Genomic DNA, 22,692 nt, shown 5'->3' with positions numbered 1-22,692 from the left:
TTTATTAATATGTAATGAAATTAAATTATGCTACTTTAATAGCATAACAATAACTATTTCTCTTCCCATTTGTTAGCATATTAAAGACTTCAAAATTTTCAATCCTCTCGCTAATGTTTGTTTTTCCAAAACCTATGTGTATGTGTTCAAGTTTCGTTTCCTTGTTTAAAGAAGATTACTCACTAGATTCCAAAAATAGGTAAGTCATTCGCCCCCTTGTTCCTTCTCCAACTCCTAGAAGATTTTGTAACAAACATTCATATAATATGGATGTTTTTTCTATGAAGGCTAGGACCCATCTAAAATCAAAATAATATTTATAATAGAAATTAAATTGTCAACATCTTAATAGTGCAAAGAACTTTTGTGTAACCAATTTTATTTGGTATACAATAATTATTACATTATCAACATCCTAATATTCCAAAAAACTATTTTATAACTTATTTTTCTATTTTGCTGCGATCATTTGTACCTTCTTGGATCATGGATCAATGTAGTTATCATGCATTCTTGGATCAACATAGTGAAGACGTTATCATATTGTCCGCTGGTTGAACCAATATTGGCAAAGCTAGATTCGAACTCGAATAGAATGGATTGAAGTGGGAGGATTAAGGAAATGAATTATCCATTCCTCTAGAATGGCAGTAAGGTAGGCATAATAGAATGGTAGGAATGTGGAAAATAATGGTAACATGGTAGGTAGGCAGAAGAGTGTGGAAGTGTCATGATCTCACTTGTGGGTCTTCCATTTCCACTTACCAACCAATTTAAAAAAAATTTAAAATATTTTTTAAGGATTACAATGCCCAAGAGGAGAAGGCTTCATGAAATCACATGTATCGATCTTCTTATTAGATGAAGCATATTCTATCGAAATCCAATCCTATTCATTGATTTAAAAAAATAAATTGAATTCTACAAGCCTACATCCACCATCAGTTGAAATAGGTATCCTATCTGCATAATTATAATAATGACATCCCTATTTTAAAAATTATGTGTTTATATTCTTTTACAAAAGGCTCATAAAGAAGGTTAAAATTTTATTTTATTATTACAATGTAAGGACATTTTATAATTCACAAATCTTTAAAACATAAACACTTAGATTAATGTTGTGTATGTGTTATATGTGTAAGGATGGGGGATGGACCCAAAGATGGTGGGCAAACCTACCCATGATTTTACGCATAGTTTTTGCGCATGGTTGTTTAGGCACGATGGTTTTTGCCCATGGTATTTTGTAGATCCGGTCAAGGGAACTACAATTAAGTTCTATTACAGGGTTAATGGATTGAGGCTTATGAATGATTTGATATGTGTGTGTGTGTGTGTGTGTGTGTGTGTGATGTAACATTGAAAGGAATATCATCAAAAATCAATATGCTATTCCTGGTTTTGAGATCTAGGAGAATTGTTTTGTACATATTTGTTTATGTTCTTGCCATTGTATATTTTTCTATTTTAAGAATTCGTTTGCAAGTAATTTCTATATAGGGTTAACAACTTCAATTAAAATATAAGGTGGCAAATGGAGGGTGATGAAAATGAAGCTAGGGTGTATAGTTTTCATTTTTCTTACTGTGCTTGGCTGTGGACTTGTGTGTTATGGCCCTACTATGTTTTTTTTGCATACTTTGTGCCATGCATGCATGCAACATCAATCCATCAAACAAATTCATTTCATCGATGCATCAAGCCATCAAAGCATCAACCCACGATTCACAAACACAAAGTTACCTAACACATAAATAAATATCATTAATTTAATCACTATTCTATTACATGTCACCTCGATGAGTTTGATATTAACCCAATTAAATGACTTTTATACACTCACATGTTTGTAATTTATATTAGAAAATTACAATATCATGGATTATTTCAAGATCCACGATCTTCTCCATAAATCTCTCAACATGATCCTCTCCACAAAGTGCTCAACAAGATCTGCTCCAGAAAGCCCTCAAAGAATTCCTATGATTCCTCACGGATCCAAGTTTTCACACTTTTAATCCTTTACAAAATAGATATTACCCTGTATTTTCACAATCGTGCCTTCTAGAACTCATTCTTCTTGATTTTATCAGATGGGTAGATTTCCTCTGCATTAGATTCCTAAGGTACAAAAATTTACAACCTCTTGGTCATATTCTTTCAGGTCTTCTCATGACAACTTTAATTCATGAGCTACAACATAGCTCTAATGTAATAAGTCTCCACCTTGCTAAAAACTACCTCACCAAACTTTCTCCTATTTTTGGGATTTTGTCATCTTCGGGAACCCTACAATCACTCCTTGCTCTAGGTTGTTGAAAATTTTCTCACCTTCCTCTATTGTCACTTGCACAGAGAAAACAATTCTCTTACTGTATGTTCAATCAACTTGTACCTTCTTCTACTGCTTATCCTCGAGACTACATATAAGAATATTTTGCGCTATGATACCAATTAATGAAAACGAAACTAAAGTATGTCGTTTTCGTTTCTCTTACTAGGCTTGATTGTGGAACTATGGATTATGGCCCCACTATGTTTCTATTTCATACTTTGTGTTTTGCATGCATGCAGCATAAATCCATCAAACAATCTCAATGCATCAAGCCATCAAGCCATGAAAGCATCAACCCACAATTCACACACATAGAATTTCATAAAACATAAATCAAATTTCATTAATTTAATAACTATTCTATTACATGGCACCTCGATGGGTCTGATATTCATCCAATTGATTGTGTTTCATGGATTATTCAGGACCCATGATCTTCCCCATAAATATCTCAACATGATCCTCTCCACAAAGCGCTCAATATGGTCTTCTCCACAAAGCCATCAACGCATTCCTATGATTCCACATGGATCCAATTTTTCATGTTTTTAATCCTTTACAAAAGAGATATTACCCTTCCTTTTCACACCAATTCCTTTTGGAACTCATTCTTGTGTATTTTCTTAGAGGACAGGTCAATTGTATTAGGTCCCTATAATACTAGTGTATTCCCCCATTATTATTGTAATTATAGCTTCGTATTGTTATTATTGTGCCCATGTTGTTCCCATATTGTTATTATTGTGCCCCATAGAAGCCCACTATTGTTATTGTTGTTCCCTTACATTATTATTGTTATGTCGACTATGATTATATTGTGACCCCTTGGATTCCTATATATAGAAAGGAGGTCTTGTCATTTGAATCATCCAAGAATTGTTCATTTATGTAATGTAAAGGATGTTTCCCCCTCGAGGAGGCTAATTTTGAAGTCGATGATCTATCACTTCTTCTTTTTTGTGAGTTGTTTGCATACCATTTGGTATCAGAGCTTTGGATTCTAAGGTTTTGCTACTTCAAACAGTTCATCATGGAATTTTTTCCATAACTTGTTTTCTACAAAGCTTCGAAAGCTGAAATTAGAACCTATTTGAGCCAAAATATTGATGAACCTCGTGACCAAATTTTAGATCTTGTCTCGCTATAGTTTCGGAGGTATGAATTGAGGTAGTTAGGGTTTTCGCAGGGTCCAGAATTCAATCTCAAACAAGTGACCTTGGGAAAATAGTCATAAATTTCTCTTTGAGGGTCAGATTCAAATTTCATATAAAGTGGTAGAAATAGAACAAACTTTAGTTTTTTTGTTATCATTTTCAGGGTCGAAGGTCGAAACAATGACATATGGAACTTCGTACAAGTTTTCTCTATTGAATTGGTATATAATCAAGTCATCATGGGAGATTGAGCATAACTCTTTCTTGGAGAATCCAATATCAATCATATTTTTGTGGTTGGAAAGAGGACTCCGAGGGATACAACAGTACGCAATTTCAGATCTTGGAGATCATAAATTAAAGAGATACATCATATTCAATATGGGGCTCCTACAAAGTGAAAAAATGTATGTAGTTGTTTTTTAAAATTTGCATAAGTTTCATTTGAGAAAGTAGTTGAAGTGATCCAAAGGGCATTTTGAAGCATAATTATCATTAATTTATGACCCAAAGAAAGAAAATGGAAACACCTAGTTAGAAACTCAAAATATCTACTATGAAACATGAAGAAGAGGAAGAAATGCAACATGATATATCAAAATTACGAGACCAAGTGCAACAAATTTAGCTCTCACAAAACATAATTGAAGCTAAGTTGCTACAAGAAATGCTTCATAATGGTGAATGAGTAGTAAAGGAAACTCATGATGAGAACAAAAGAAATGTTAATACTGATTTCATAGACTCTAACGTTGGATTGAAGATCCACCATGTTCCAAATATCGATATGAGGAAGTTTGATGACAAGGATACCGTAACATGGATAGTATAGATGGAGTAATATTTCGATCTCCATAATCTGCAAAACACACAAAAGGTATGCATTGCAACTTTATATTTGGAACCCAATCAGTTTGAATGGTATTGATGGCATTGCTCTCATAAACAAATTGCCACTTGGTCAATTTTTATGGAGGAAATGATAGCACATTATGAGGATCCAAAGAGCAACACCTTATTTAGCCAATTGATAAATTTCAAACAAAAGGGTTTAATGGTGGAGCACCACGAGGGCGTCACTGAAAAACCAATATTATATCACATGCATTCATATTGGGGCATTAAAAATGGAAAAATAAAAAATAATATATTGGGGTTATAATGAGGGCCTAAAGGATTTTAATATACCATACCATAATATATATATAACCTAAGATATTGTTTATACATTTTTTGGGCCAAGCGGAGGGAAAAATACACCAAGTGGAGGGAAAAAATCGAGCTACACATCATCGGCGAATGGAAAGAGTTTAATTTTGGAGTCAAGCACCTGCAACCCCAAGTCTTTATGCTTGTTTGAACCCTAGCAGGACTTTAGCTATCGAGTTTCTTAGCACTTGACTCAGTTGCCCGACGCAAGTCCTTACCTGAGCAGAGCCTTCGCACCTCTGCTCTTCAAAGGCTAGCCAATCATTCGAGTGAGCATGCTTCTACCTCCTCACTTAACCAATAGTTAACCAACATAGTTTACTCTAGAACTATCTGATAGGAACTATGACTTAAGAGGCTTGGGAGGTCTGCGAGGCCAACTATGTTGACATTCATGACAGTCCACTCAATGGAAATTAGTGGGGTCCCGCTAGGAGGTCCTACAAATTTGCAGGAGGCTCCCCACAATAATCCAGAAGTTTTGAAGGGTGGGCGGCATCTTGGTGGATATTTTGAACCTGAATAGCCTTGAGCAATATTGGCAATTCATCAGACAACCTCTTTGGGGATGTTTTATGAGTAAGTCCTGGCAATTCCTCAGACAACCTCTCTGGGGATGTTTTATGAGTATGTCCCTACAGATTCCTTTCTTATCATCAGGGTCTCTCTCACCATTATGAACTAGATACATGGGAACTGTTCTCTTGAGGTCCTTCTCTATGAAATTGGAAGCAACTAAGCTTCAAGTCCAATTTTTTGGAGACTATATTCCAGCACATTTACAATGAGTATATTCCAACACGTTTACAGTGAGTAAAATAGGGAAGCAAATATTATTTCCAAATGCGGTCTCTCTATGTTCTGGTCTTTTGTTTTTTGAAATGTTTTTAGATGGCAGTGGTAGTGCTATGGGTTCGTGTGTTATAACTTCTTTCCAGCTACTGTTTTTTTTTTGTTCTCTCGGGTGTCCTTCGATTAAATATTTTATCTTTGTTTTCCTCTGTTATATGTCTATTCAAACATCCTTTGAAGAGGGGTTGAAACCCTCACTTAGATTCTTTCTGCCTTCTATTTTCTGCCTATTTTTGTGATGTATTTTGGATTGGATCCAATCAAAAAAGATGAATCTCATATCAGTACGTATTTCATGGAAATTTTCTTTTTAAGCACGATCAATCCTATGTTCTTACAATCATATATTTGCATAAAACCAAGGAATGTAATGTCAATGTTAACACTTTTATGAGACATTATTATACTCTTTCCTGGATACTGAAGATATGCATATGAAAAGAAATATACACCATTTATGTTTATTCACTAACCTTAGAAAATGTAGCCTTTCTATTCCTTACCAATGTCACGTAGTTGCATTTTTTATTCATTCCAATCAAGAGTATCTATACATTTTACTGGTTCGAAAACATAGTTGACAATAAGGACTTATCAAGTGGGTAAGTACAGTGGAAGGTTATAGACTGTAATGTTCATTTCCAAGCGAAGCCTTAAAATTCAATCTTAGCCCGAGCTTGAATTCCTCCACCATCCCCAAGGCAGGCTAGTTGTTATTGTTTTCATAATTTAACACAATACAAGCACAAGTGAAATGGTAACTTCATTTGATAGGAAGAATAGTCACAAGAGTTGATCTTTAGATAACAGGTCCATGGGTGGAACATGTAATTTATTATTGATATCAATGTGTGCAAACTTGGGTAAACACTGGAAAGTTAGGACTTTATTATCTAAATACATGAATTGATATTTTAAAATTATTTAACTAATTAAAGAAATCAACTTTTTTAGAAGTTGTCAACCCATTTGTTGATAAGTAGCCTATAAAGTTTCACCTGGTCCAGATTCACCAAATTCATGTAATTCATATGTTTTGCCAGGTTTTGCACAAGTGGACTACCTAGTGATATCGTGATCGAAGTCGGTGCAATGTCTTTCAATTTACACAAGGTTCGATTTATTTTCTGGCTTCACCATAATACTTTTGGGAATTTAAAAAAAAGAAAAAGTGAATCATTGATTCACACAAAGTTTGATCAGTTGCTCTAGAATCTAAATTTTCGAACAAGTTCCTACTAGTGATGCAACGTTTGATTTAATTTCGCTTTCAAAACCAAACTTTTAGGCCATCTTCATACATGATACATCTATGCAAGTTTTAATTAATTTCCTAGTTTGAAGTTCTATTATTTAGGTTATTGGCTTTAGTTCATCAGTTTTGGAATATTATTCGGTTTCAAAATATTTTTCGGTAATTCTTCTAGTTGCAGATTTATTATTGATGGCCCTAGATCCTTGATTAAAAGTATACTTTATGCACATTTTGTATAAATTTTATTGATACCCCTTTTCTATTTTTCATATTGCCGCATCTAGCTTTTTTTGATCTAAGATTAATTAATTGTGGATTGGAATCTATCTTGGCAATTCTAGTTTCCTCTGATGTCAAGGAGTGGGAAGTTGGCAAAGCTCATAGCAGAGTATAAGGATGATGAAATTTGTTGCCTCTCTTTGTTAGACATTCCTGGAGGGCCTAAGACTTTTGAACTTGCTGCCAAATTTTGCTGCGATATGAAATTGGAGATCACGCCCCATAATGTGGCTGCCTAGCTGTGTATTGCTAATTATTTGGAAATGATAGGGGAGTATGGGGAAGGAAATTTATTAACAAAAGCTGAAGGATTTCTTGACCAAGTGGTGCTTCAAAGCCGGAAGGACTCTGTACAAGCCTTGTAGAGTTGTGATGGATTTATTCAAAAAGTAGAAGAGTTTCAAATAGTGAGGAAATGTGTGGATTCTCTTGCAATGAAGGCTTGTACTGATCCCAACCTTGTTGGATGGCCTACGCAAGAGAAAGAGGGGTTGCATAGTCTAGGTGGTAGTATTCTTTGGAATGGTATTAGCACAGGGGAAAGACATAGGCATCCTCAATAAAACTGGTGGTATGAAGACATTGCAATCCTCACCCTGCCACTATTCAAGCTTTCAATCTCTACAATGGAGGAAAAAGGAATACGAACAAAAAATATTACAGGATCCCTTGTATATTATGCTAAGAAGCCCATCCTAGGACTCACTAGGAGACAGGTAGGAAATGCAAACTTGGGTCTGCCCTTGGGATCTGCTCCTTCTGAGTTTAGTCAGAGAGAGATCCTGGAGACTATAGAGAGTCTCCTTCCTGCCCAAAAGAACATTTTTTCATCAAGATTCTTATTTGGACTTCTAAGAATTGTCGATGGATCAGGGAAGCCTTCTACTACTGGCCTCTCTAGCAAATGTACTTCAGCTTCAAGGAGATCACCAAAGCCTTCAAATGTTGACATCTCAGGCAAAGCTGCTTTAAATGCATCAAAGTCTATGTTCTGCCCACCTGTAGCTAAAGGTGTCTCAAGAAGAATGCCAATGATTGATGCATCCAAAAGGAAGACAAGGCTTCCATAAGCTTTTACATCAACAGTGATTGCCAGAAGTGAGGTTAGGAGCATTTGGTCCACTACCCTCATCTTAGCATGTGTAGATGGTGCTTTTTATTCACAAAGTTTTACTCTGTTCTTTTGAAAAATCAAGTGAAGGGTTTATCTAATCCATAGCTCCAATTTCCAGGTGATGGTTTCTATTAAACAACTTGTATCTGGAGCCATTAAGCGAGATTTCATGGAAGAGGAAGGGGACTTGCCCAACATTGACGAAGCAGATAATGAAAATCAACTTGTTGTAATTGAATATATTCAAGACATTTACCATTTCTATTAGTATACAGAGGTACGTCCCTTTTGTCATGGGAGACTTACAAATTGTTTTTGTTCTATTCGAAATAATATCATCTTGTCTTGAAAGAATACACTTGATTTAAACAATTTAATCAGACACTAGCTTTTCACTACATATAGTATGCAGTGATTACATGTGAGTAGCTTGTGTCTGTGCCATACATGAATATCTCCACTAAAGAATTAAAGTGCCCACTTAAGCATCATGGAAGGTTATAATTTATGAATGAGGACATTAGGTCAAGCATTGATGCGAGCCCTAATCCATGTCTATAGTTTAGATTCAACTCTGAATAAATAGCTATATGTCTAATTTGTTTCTATTTTAGTCTGATGTGTTTGTTGTATTGCAGGCATGCAACAATCTCTCATCAAACTACATGTCAAGCCAAGTTGATATCGACCAGAAGATGCGGGAAATACGTATTGACTAGCTGATTGATGTACTTGATTAATACATATCGTTATCTATCTGTTTTTGTAATAATATTTTTTTTGTACCTTTTCGTTGATAATTTCTAACATAAACAATTTTCACTTACAGGTGCATCTAAAATTTGACTTAATGGATACGACACTTTTTCTCATGATTAACCTGATTGATAGATTTCTTTCTGTGGTGTACATTATTATGAGAAAGGATATTCAACTAGTGGGGCTGACTGCCAGGCTAGTTGCTGCCAAATATGAAGAAATTTCAGCTCCCAAGGTGGTAAAAAATGACAGGAGGGAAAGTTCGTTGTTAAGCTGAAATTTTGTATTGATTTGTTTTGACTAAAAGATTGTTTCCTGTGCCCTTGATTTGGCATCTAGAATAAGGCTTCACATTCTAACTCATTTTCCTTAAGGGCTTTACAGGTTAAGGAATTGATTACAATCTCAAACAATGTTTACACACGTGGTGAATTTCTCTCCATGGTGAGATTTTGTTTTCTCACATTATTATGTCATACTTGTCTTCCATATTTTGAGCTTTATATTTCTAATTGTTTAAATAAATCATATTTGGAATTTTTATCTTTGCTCATGTTTATGGTATGTTTAATTTTCTTCAAGAGAAATTGATGCTCAACAAATTACGATTCAATTTGGCTGTACCAACTCCCTTTGTTTTAATGAAAAGGTTTCTAAAGGCTGATCTGGCTTATAAACAGGTATTCTACTTTTCTTGAATTTTGATGAATATTCAAATGGTATTGAGGCTCACTTATGTTATGAAATGCATTGTATTTTCGATGTGTTGCATGAGAAGCATCATGCACTATTTTGTTCTAACTGTAACCTTCCATAAATGAGATCTTTATAAATTTAATGCTATTTTGGGTTTATTTCCATGGATCAACTTGAGAAGATGGCATTCTATCTTCATGAACTATGCCTAGTTGAGTATGAAGCATTGAAATGGAAACCATCTATGCTGGTAGCCTCAGCTATATACATGGCACGACACATCCTGAAAAGGATGTCGGCTTGGAGAAGATTGCTTTATAAACATGCACACTATAAAGAATCAAAACTCAAGTAAATATTTAATGCCCATTATCTTTTAGATCCTAGTATTTCCTACTTGATTTTATTCAAGTACAGGGTTTGTAATAGTTTATGGTGCATGCAAACATGCTAGAATTACATGCTTTCTTTTTATGTAGAATTTTTTTGAATTTCTTGTCATTTGTTTTTTATATGATTTGATTCTCTCGTATATGAAAGAGGGTTTGAACGTTTGCTTTTCTTTGTGCAGGGAATGTGCTAATATGATTGCAGGATTCCATAAGAATGCAGAAGAGGGTATTGGCATGTGAGGATATTGGCATGTATCTTTTAGAAAATATAATTTGACATTTTCTTTGTACCATAGGTGACGTAACACCAACAATGAGATCTTCAAGGATAAGTGAAAAAGTAAAAGAATCACCAGTAAAAACACTAGAAAGTGAATTGAAGAAAGAACCAAAGAGATCCGGAAAATCAAAAGGAGATTAAGAAGATGTAGAGAAACAAGAATCACAAGTAGAAGCTAGTAAGGAAGAGGAAATACATGATACCCATCATGGGGAAGATATGGATGAAACAGGGGAAGATGATGATCACAAAAGGGAAGAAGAAGGGAAGGGAGAAGATGATCTTGATAAGAAGAAGGAAGTAGAAGAAGAGAGTGGTGAAAAAAGGGAAATAGAAAACAAAGAAAAAATACATGGGTCCAAAACTGAAGAAATAAATAAAATGGATGAGAAGGTAGAAGAGATGGCACCATAAGGGGCAGAAGGTGCCATAAAGAAAAAGCCAGTGCTGGAGAATGAAGAAAATCATATGGATTTGGAGAGTAAGGGAGAGCCTCAGGAACCCAAGCAAGATTCAATTGATGTAACAAAGGAGAATGGTTTTGATGGTATAGGTACACTGGAGAATTGTGCCCAGGTCAAACATGCAGAGCCAGTGAAGGAAGTGCATGACCTGAGCGAAAAAATACTTGAAGGTCAAGAAAGACAAATGGAATATGAGATTGGTTCACTTTCCAACCACACTGCAGTAAAACAGACCCCTGAGCCCCCATTTAATGCATCCAGCTGAACTTCTATGGTTTAAATTTGTGCATTGTTGGAGCTTAGCTTCTTAATTTACACATTATTCATTGGGAGTTATGCCCTAGGTTTAGATTTTGAAGAGGGGAGGAAAACTCTAGGAGTTTTTCTTTAACATTGCAATGATAGATTACTGCTATCCTACATACCATAGCGAAAATGGAACCTAGATTTTGTAGCGACTCTTGATACAGTTGCATAGTCACCCATTAGTTGCCATGGTTTTGGCTATTTGACTTGCATTTCTTATCAATTTACTTTTTGTAAATTTAACTTATTATGTCATAAGGCATTTCCCTCTGAAATCAAATCCCCTCTTGTCTTACCTATCTTACTATGATCCGTCCGATCTTATGTTAGATGATTAAAATGTTTGCCACCATAAATCAAAAATATCATTATAACTAAAACAATAATAGTTAAAAACATAATCTTTGGAGCAGCGAACACTGGATTGAAAGGTGGTAGATGGCCATGGCTTGCCTTGCAGAATATTGTCATCCTCTCTATCTTATCCATGAAAATCCCAGGAAATGCAGAAACCCTCCCCTCGATGTTCCATCCCTATCTAGCAAGTTTCCTGCTTATCCCCACCAGAGAGGGTTTCCTGCTTGTCCCTGCCAAAGAGGGTTTCGTATCCAGGAAATGTCTACATGGGTCATTGTAGTGGGTATAACTGCATTATCTACATTCTAAGACATATGCAGTGTGATGGTAGTTGTCATGAATGAGTCTGCTTTAGCTTCTATTTCTTCAAAATCACCAGGATCTAGGACAAGGAGTCCTCAATCTCTATTTTTTTCCAATTTATAGTGAAAAAGAGTTGTCTGCAATTGCACCGGCTCACCACTCACCTTCTTAAGGTTGTGCAGATTTGTATATTTTCCTTTTGAGTGCATTTTTGTCTCACCACTCACCTTCTTAAGGTTGTGCATATTTCTATATTTTCCTTTTGAGTGCATTTCCTTCTGTTAGGCTTACTCGATTTATCACTTTTACCATAACACATTTGATTAAAATTTCTCTTTGTTTGGCTATTATTGTTATTTGTTGATATGCTTATTATTATCCATGCTTTTTGGACAAACATATGGTGGGCTTTGTGCTTTTCCTTTGCCTCACAATATACATAGTGACCAAACTTCCTAGTGTGGAGGATCTTCCTATTCCCAGCAAGGCCAATCTTTACGAAATATAGAATGAGATCGAGGCATGCCCTATGTATCGGCCAAAAATGGTGGAACTGTAGGCATAATTGAGGATGTCTTTGGTGCAGCATTTGCAAGTTTATAGTGTAATTTTCATGGGTCAATGTAGCAGGTATAACTGCATTCTTTGCATTCGGAGGCACCTGTAGCTAAGATGGTAGTTGGCATGAATGATAGGCCAATAACCCCATGGTCGCAAAAGAAATTTCAGCTGTGAAATCCCATGACTACTCTAGAGGAGGCCAAGGTGTAAGAAAGTCGTCAGGGTCCAAGATGAATTCTCCCTAGCAGCATGACTAATCTTTATCAGAAATCTTCCTCTGCCAGGGTATTTCAAATCTCAAACATTACTTACATAGAAACAATATTCTTTAGCTTCTACTTCTTTAAAATCACCAAGATCTATGACAAGGAGTCCTCAATCTCAGTTTTTTTTCCAATTTACAATGAAAAGGGTTGTTTGCAATCACACCGGCTCACCACTCACCTTCTTAAGGTTGTGCATATTTCTAGATTTGCCTATTGAGTGCATTTCCTTCTCTTCGGCTTACTCGATTTATCACTTTTACCATAAAAAATTTGATTAAAATTTTTCTTTGTTTGACTATTCTGGTTATACGTTGATATGCTTATTATTATCCATGCTTTTTGGATAGACATTTGGTGAGCTTTGTGATTTTCCTCTGCCTCACAATATACACAGCAACCAAGCTTCCTAGTGTGGCAGATCTGCTTGTTCTCGACAAGGCTAATCTTTACAAACTGCAGAACGAGATCAGGGCATGGCCCATGTATCTACCAAATATGGTGGAACTGCAGGAAAAATTGAGGACGTCTTTGCCTAACTGGGTTGGCAATTGTATTCCAAGAAACTTCTCACAATCCAATCAAACCAAGCATTGCATACTTGTAAGTTATTACTTTCTTACTCTTACATTTTCAGTAGAAAAATGGAAATTGTATTTGGCACTGTGGCTTTTTAAGTTGATTCAATGTTATCTCAATCTTAGACTTCTAGGATTTTATAAGAATGCATATATCTCAGTGTGCATGTGTTTGCATTGTTATAGCCTAGATTGACCTCAGGCTGAAGGGAGGCAATCCTACGATAACCACAAACCAAGCTTAACTTGGTAGCTAGCCCTACCAGGTCGGGAGAGGGCTCTCTCCTTGTGAATTTCAATCAAGATGACTAAATCAAATATGGATTTTAGGCTAGGTATAGTAGCTCAGAGGATTTGATTGGATTTGTTTTGGGTCTAAATAGCACGAGAAAGGATGATTTGGACTATGGAATCGATGTCAGTTTCTGCCGGCAAACCTAGGGTAAATTAAGTGCTATGTTCAGCCAAGTGAAGATTGTAAATGTGAGAAGTATAGGGGAGAAATTCCACTGCCCTGCAGGCATCAGACAAAGGATGGATCTGCAACAACAACTTTAGATGAAAGAGAATCATGAGGTTGCTCAACAGAGCATCTAGCCAAGGATTAATTCTGCTAAGACAACCATTACAACTAATAGCAAAATCACCGCGAAAGGAGCATCATTACGGATGAATTCCTAACATGTCACTTAGATAATTCTGTAACAAGGTAAAAAAAACATAATGTGTAAATGAATTATAGGAAAAACATACTAAACATCATCACCGTGATGAATCCTAGATCCAAAGGGCAAAAGATTGCTTTATTAAAATGATATTTAGGAAAAAAAATTACACAAATCCAAGACAGCCTCTCTGCTGCAAAAATCGAACCTATACACTATGAAATTCATAAAATTTATACATTTAGCTCATCCTTGTATTAAGGGAATTGAGCTCAACCATCATCTTCAAAATAGAATCAGTTACACTAAAATTGGACCGAATTTCTGAAAATAGGTGTTGAAGATGAACTCTTATCTCCTAAACCATAGCACCTGTTACAAAAATGAAAGAGGTTTCTGTAGATAAGTTCATGTTGGAGAAAAACCTCTCTCAAATTCTGGAAATTCATTTCCCGTTGCTCGAAATCTATGCCACAAAGTCATCTCTAAAACATAAAATCATTAAAAACTTAAATCTGTCAAAATGAGCTGTAAAGATCTAGTCACATATTCAAATTCACTTGTGAATAAAATGAAAGAGTTTTTTGTTATAGGGCTCATGGTTAACAAAAAACTCCTTGGGTTTTTCAAAATTACTTTCCATCTGTTGTAAAATGGCACCGCACTAAAATGACTAAAACAGTAAAAAATATGAAAAAATTGCTTTGTTTTAATGTAGGCTCAAAATATCACTGCATATCTCCCACATAGTAGCACATGTGCATAAATCGAAGGAGGTTTTTGTTATATGATATGTGATGGACAAAAACCTCTTTCAATTTTGAAAAATTCCTTACCATTATTTCAGAAACTGATCTTGTACTAAACTTGTCATTGTGTGCAACAACTAACCTAAAAACATGCATAACCAAGAATCACTCATTCATTTCAATCATATCCTCTGATCTAGAAACCAGTACTGTTGGAAATATTTTTCCGAGCTTCTTTGATATGATTTGTGCTGAAGATCATGTGCAAAACATCTCTGAAAACCAAACATGGTAAGAGCCCATTTTGATCCCTGGTGACAGGCTGTGAAGACTAGAACTAACATCAGCCTTATTGGGGATGGCAGCTCCTTGGAGGTGTCAAGAACACCATAGACCAAGTGCCTCATCCATTGGGAAATATGGTCAAACAACTACAAACTCAAAACAACTCATACCAATCCAAACTGAAATGCTGCCTTTGGCAGCTTATTTATTTACACAAACCTACCCTACTTTGCTGCAAAATCAATGGATCAAGTGATGTTGTAATGCCATATCAACCATTCAAGTAATTGTGATAAAGATGCTACTTGAAAGTGCTTCAACCAAGACACAAATGTAAATGCTGACAACCATCCATGCACAAACTAAATTTGGCTGTGTGAAAGACAATCTGACTTATCATTCAAACTGAAAAAATACTCCATATATGCGATAATAGGATCAAAGAAACCAGACTCTATTTGCTGCCCTAACTCCTCAACACAGACCTCCAACTGCAAACTATTAATGCAAGCATCCATGGGTAGCTCTATTGTTTCTTGTTTTGAAGGAGGGAGAGTTTCCAAGAACTTTTTGGGATCTCGGAATTCATATGATTGGATTTGATCATTTAAATATTGAATCTCCTTTTCACATTTTTCAACAACTAACTCAAAGAAATCAGTTTTAGCTTTAGGAGGAAACTTCTAAGATCTCAAACATTGAAGCAAGGTAATGAAAAATACTTCATCAATTTCAATATCCACTAACTAATCTCTCACTTCTTTTAAAACTTCACAAAACACAGGGTTTGCCACATACCCTACCATTTTATTTTAGTGCATGAACAAATCAGTGAGCGCTGGAATCTCTAGATTGAGTTGGAGTTGCTAGGTGAATGTTTCAGCCCTCATATGTGTTTGACTATTGTCCACCATCAGCAATCAGATCTGCAACTTGAAAGATCTTTCCCGAAGAAGATCTATCACCTCTTCCTTGGTATGGTTGCCACTATGTTAGAGCCTATATTGACCTCACGCTGAAGGGAGGAAATCCTAGGATAACCACAAACCAAGCTTAACCTGGTAGCTAGCCCTACCAGGTCGGGAGAGGGCTCTCTCCTTGTGAATTTCAGTCAAGATGACTGAATCAAATATGGATTTTAGGCTAGGTATAGTAGCTTAGAGGATTTGATTGGATTTGTTTTGGGTCAAAATAGCAAGAGAAAAGATGATTTGGACTATGGAATCGATGTCAGTTTCTGTCGGCAAACTCGGGGCAAATTAAGTGCCATGTTCAGCCAAGTGAAGGTTGTAAATGTGAGAAGTATAGGGGAGAAAGCCCGATGCCCTGCAGGTATTAGAAAAAGGATGAATCTGCAACAACAACTTTAGATGAAAGAGAGTCACGAGGTTGCTCAACAAAGCATCTAGCCAAGGATGAATTCTGCTAAGACAATCATTACAACTAACAACAAAATCATCATGAAAGGAGCATCATTACAGATGAATTCCTAACATATCACTTAGATAATGCTGTAACCAGGAAGAAAAAACATAATGTGTAAATTAATTAGAGGAAAAACATACTAAACGTCAGCATCATGATCAATCCCAGATCGAAAGGGCAAAAGACTGCTTTATTACAATGATATTCAGGAAAAAATATTACACCAATCCAAGACAACCTCTCTACTGCAAAAATCGAACCACTACACTGTGAAATTCATAAAATTTATACATTTAGCTCATCCATGTATTAAGGGAATTGAGCTCAAGCATCTTCTTCAAAATAGAATCAGTTACATTAAACTTGGACCGAATTTATGAAAATAGGTGTTGAAGATGAACTCGTATCTCCTAAACCATAGCACCTGTTACAGAACTGAAAGAATTTTTTGTAGATAACGTCATGTTGGAGAAAAACCTCTATCAAATTCTGGAAATTCATTTCCAGTTGCTCAGAATATGTGCCACAAAATCATCTCTAAAACAGAAAATCATTAAAAACTTAAATCTATCAAAATGAGTTGTAAATATCTAGTCACATATTCAAATTCATGACACCTGTGAATAAACTGAAAGAGGTTTTCGTTATATGGCTCGTGGTTAACAAAAAACTCCTTGAGTTTTTCAAAATTACTTTCCATTTGTTGTAAAATTGCACCGCACTAAAATGACTAAAACAATAAAAAATATGAAAAATTTGCATTGTTTTAATGTAAGCTCCAATATCACTGCATATCTCCCACATAGTAGCACCTGTGCATAAACTGAAGGAGGTTTTTATTATTTGGTATGTGATGGACAAAATCTCTTTCGCTTTTGAAAAATTCTTTACCATTATTTCATAAACTGATCTTGTACTAAACTTGTCATTGTGTGCAACAACTAACCTAAAAACATGCATAACCAAGAATCACTCATTCATTTCGATCATATATTCTGATCTAGAAACCAGTTACGGGAGTGTGATATACTGTTGGAAATATTTTTCTGAGCTTATTTTGATGGAAATACTTAGGATATGATTTTCACTGAAGATCATGTGCCAAACATCTCTAAAAACCAGACATAGTAAGAGCCCATTTTGATCCCTGGTGACAGGCTGCGAAGATTGGAAATAACATCAGCCTTATTAGGGATGGAAGCTCCTTGGAGGTGTCAAGAACACCGTAGACCAAGTGCCTCATCCATTGGTAAATACGGTCAAACAACTGCAAACTCAAAACAACTCATACCAATCCAAACTAAAATGATTCCATTTGGTAGCTTATTTATTTACACAAACCTACCCTACTTTGCTACAAAATCAATGGATCAAGTGATATTGTAATGCCATATCAACCATTCAAGTAACTGTGACAAAGATGTTGCTTGAAAGTGCTTCAACCAGGACACAAATGTAAATGCTGACAACCATCCATGCACAAATTGAATTTGGCTGTGTGAAAGACAATCTGACTTATCATTCAAACTAAAAAAATACTCCATATATGCAACAATAGGATCAAAGAAACCAGACTCTGTTTTCTCCCCTAACTCCTCAACGCAGACCTCCAACTGCAAACTGTCAATGCAAGCATCCACGGGCAACTCTATTGTTTCTTGTTTTGGAGGAGGGAGAATTTCCAAGAACTTTTTGGAATCTTGGAATTCATATGATTGGATCTGATCATTTAAATATTGAATCTCCTTCTCAAATTTTTCAGCAATTAACTCAAAGAGATCAGTTTTAGCTTTAGGAGGAATCTTCGAAGATCTCAAACATTGAAGCACAGTAATGAAAAATACTTCATCAATTTCAATATCCACTAATTGATCTCTGACTTATTTTAAAACTTCACAAAACACAGGGTTTGACACATACCCTACCATTTTATTTTAGTGCATGAATAGATCAATGAGCGCTGGAATCTCTGGATTGAGTTGGAGTCGCCAGGTGAATGTTTCAACCTTCATATATGTCTGACCATTGTCCACCATCAGCAATCAAATTTGAAACTTGAATGATCTTTCCTGGAGAAGATCCGTCACCTCTTCCCCAGTATGGTTGCCACTATTTTAGAGCCTAGATTGACCTCAGGCTGAAGGGAGGCAATCCTACGATAACCACAAACCAAGCTTAACCTGGTAGCTAGCCCTACCAGGTCGGGAGAGGGCTCTCTCCTTGTGAATTTTAGTCAAGATGACTCAATCAAATATGGATTTTAGGCTAGGTATAGTAGCTCAGAGGATTTGATTGGATTTTTTTGGGTCGAAATAGCAAGAGAAAGGATGATTTGGACTATGGAATCGATGTTAGTTTATATCGGAAAACCTGGGGCAAATTAAGTGCTATGTTCAGCGAAGTGAAGATTGTAAATGTGAGAAGTATAGGGGAGAAAGCCCGCTACCCTACAGGCATCAGAAAAAATATGAATCTACAACAACAACTTTAGATGAAAGAGAATCACGAGGTTGCTCATCAAAGCATCTAGCCAAGGATGAATTCTGCTAAGACAACCATTACAACTAACAGCAAAATCATCATGAAAGGAGCATCATTACGGATGAATTTCTAACATATCACTTAGATAATGCTCTAACAAGGAAGAAAAAACATAATGTGTAAATGAATTATAGGAAAAACATACTAAACATCAGCACTGTGATGAATCCCGGATCCAAAGGGCAAAAGACTGCTTTATTAAAATGATATTCAGGAGAAAAATTTACACAAATCCAAGAGAGCCTCTCTGCTGCAAAAATCGAACCTCTACACTATGAAATTCATAAAAATTATACATTTAGCTCATCCCTGTATTAAGGGAATTGAGCTCAACCATCTTCTTCAAAATAGAATCAGTTACATTAAACTTGGACTGAATTTCTAAAAGTAGGTGTTGAAGATGAACTCATATCTCCTAAACCATAGCACCTGTTACAAAACTGAAAGAAATTTTTGTAGATAAGGTCATGTTGGAGAAAAAACTCTATCAAATTTTGGAAATTAATTTCTAGTTGCTTGGAATCTATGCCACAAAATCATCTGTGAAACAGAAAATCATTAAAAACTTAAATATGTCAAAATGAGTTGTAAATATCTACTCACATATTCAAATTCACGAAACCTGTGAATTAACTAAAATATTTTTTTGTTATATGCCTCGTGGTTAACAAAAACTTCCTTGGGCTTTTCAAAATTACTTTCCAGCTGTTGTAAAATGGCACTGCACTAAAATTACTAAAACAATAAAAAATATGAAAAATCGTTTTGTTTTAATGTAGGCTCCAAATATCACTGCATATCTCCCACATAGTACCACCTGTGCATAAACTGAAGGAGTTTTTTGTTATTTGGTATGTGATGGACAAAAACCTCTTTCACTTTTGAAAAATTCCTTACCATTATTTCAAAAACTAATCTTATACTAAACTTGTCATTGTGTGCAGCAACTGACCTAAAAACATGCATAACCAAGAATCACTCATTCATTTCGATCATATCTTCTGATCCAGAAACTGGTTATGGGAGTGTGATATACCATTGGAAATATTTTTCCGAGCTTCTTCTGATGGAAATACTTAGGATATGATTTTCACTGAAGATCATGTGCAAAACATCTCTGAAAACCAGACATAGTAAGAGCCCATTTTGATCCCTGGTGACACTCTGCGAAGACTGGAACTAACATGTGTGTCCTTGAAAATTCACTACTTACAATAGCCAATAGAGTTTGGTATAATTGTCTGCAGAAATACACATACTGTGATATGATATGATCTTAAAATGTATAATTACAGAGTGCATGATCTCTCAACAATTAAAGCTTTGATGAGTAACATTCATATGTGTCTACATAGGTATTTACAATTGTAAATATCACTTGATTTCGTTCTAGACCCTGACCGCTAACTCACTATGAACTGGAAATCCTAAACATCATCTAACAGTTATCTTCTTGCACCTCCATTTGGAACGAAGAATTTATATAATCAGGTTGTTAGTTTTCCAGTTTGATTTTGGTTACAACAACTTCCAATTCTACACCTATCATTGCCATGATGATTGTGTTGCCCATTACTTAAAGCCTTTGTTGATTGAGTCTACTGAATGACCCAAGTTTATGTTAGAGTCTATTCTCAAATTTACTAGTCACAACCTTACATTCACCATCTCAGAACAGTAAAGCAATAATGTAAATTTCATATAGAAAAGTCTATAACATAGCAATACAAACTTACAATGGTTCAAGATAATTCTTAGTGCATGTTACTAGAACTCACGCTTCTCTTGCAGTATTTTCCTTGAGGGCTTCTTTTCATTAAAATTCATAATTTAAGAGTTGACAAAATTCAAACAGAATTCCTGTTTCTCAACAAGTTGATTACCTTTTATATCTATTCTCATCATTGCCTTGTGAACTCTTGGACTTCCTTCTTGGCAGTTATGACCTTTTGATTTAAATTTCATATTTTACACCAAGGATTTGTCTTTAGTTGGAGCCATCGGCTATGATGTGCCTTATCATATAGATAGGTTGACCCTAGTCTTATTCACATTTCTAATCATTTAACCATATACCTTTTATTATTAACTATATAATAGTTTAGATAATATATCATTTGTTTTTGCAAATTTAACCCAAAATAAATAAATCTCAATTTCTAAAAACAACTTTAACTAGTGTCTAGCTATCTCAAATTCTCTCCCAAAACTAATAAAACTTTTAAATATAAAAATTTAAAATATATTTTTATTTTAAGATGTACAGGTCAATATTTTTTTGAAACATTAAAACCAACAGTCAATACAAAATGTAAGTACTCAATCAAAATATGCAGAGTTATATATATTCCTAGACTAGGCAGGGACCAAAGAAATATTCCCATGTATTAAACATACACTACTTCAACCATATGAACTATAATTATCCATGTCAGCCATATAATATGTCCGGTGACACTAGTATTTTGTCACTTCAATAAGAAAAAAAAACCATTAGATATTTATTTTCATGTTTTTTTTTATTTTTTTGTATTATTTTAATAAATTTTCAGTTAGGTGAAGTTTAAGTAGCTTCCAATTTTTTTAGAAAAACAATATGTCCAATGGCATTGCAATATTGTCACAAAAAATTGGATTTAAACATTTTTCACATAACTTATTTCATAATTTAAAAAAAATAAGCATTAGATATTTATTTTCATGTTTATTAATTTTTGTATTTTTTTAATATTTTTTTAGTTAGATGAAATTTAAGTAGTTTCCAATTTCTTTAAATGTTGAATAGAAAAACAATCTATCCAATAACACTAGAATATTGTCACAAAAAATTGAGTGAAACATGGTCCAACCACCCTTGAAATAACTTATTTCCTAACTTATCACACTATGTTTCCTAATTTATGCAAAATTTGTGAAGAAACCTTCCTCTAGACTGTCATTCTCATCTTCTATTTGAGATTTCATTCCTGTCTAGGCACTGGAGTACTGACAATTGTATCAAGCAAGATGCTAAAATTTGAATTTTGAATGTTGTGGCAGGGAATGCAACATGCTATTTTCTAATATTTTTGGGTGAATTGGTAATGGATTTTGTGACAGAAGCAACAAGTTGGAGAGCTCTCTAGTATTTGTGTAGAACATTCAAAATCTCAAATGGGGGAGTGGGTTTTGAAAGTATAGACAGTACAATTAACTTAGAGTTTTGAAAATAGATGAATAGACTTGTATGAAAAAATGTGCATAAATTAACATTTAATGCCTACTTGATAGTCAGTGGAACTCGAGATGCTTGTTACAATGTTCCTCTAATGTCACATCTTGGAGATGCCCAGGAGATTTTGTAGAGGAAGACAATAGAAGTAGGGAAAGAAAAAGGTTGGAATCTAGATAATTGTTTAACTTAGTCTACAGTTGGTACTTTTCATCTCGGGAATTAACACCATGGGTAGAGATTTTTTTATATTGTTCAAGAGTGAATATTTGTTTAGACATTATCATGTTCAAAATTCAATAACATTTTGCATTAGTCTTATGTGCAAATTTAGTGTTTTAATTAGCTTCATTTGTCATTCTTATTCAGCTAACAAGAACAAGTACAATTTATTATCTATGAGGTGTGGGATTTAGTCTTTACCAGGTCTCAATTTCAAACCTCATGGGAGAGTTGAGGATGGAAACCACCTTTGGGGAATTAAAGTATCCGAAGGGACATCCAAGCTAGACTAGGCTTCACACATTTTTGGTGATACCATCCCATTGGAGAGCAAACCATTCCTCCATCCACCACGGAACTGGCCCCAGCCTAAACTCAACATACTTGTAAAAAAAACATATATAAAATTCATCCTAAATTTATTTAGATTTACC

The sequence above is a fragment of the Pinus tabuliformis genome, chromosome 5_2 (assembly GCF_031772625.1).
Source record: "Pinus tabuliformis cultivar Carrire ecotype Pingquan chromosome 5_2, CPIR1, whole genome shotgun sequence".
Lineage (NCBI taxonomy): Eukaryota > Viridiplantae > Streptophyta > Pinopsida > Pinales > Pinaceae > Pinus > Pinus tabuliformis.
The sequence above is the reverse complement of the archived record's forward strand: the minus strand, read 5'-3'. Positions refer to the sequence as shown.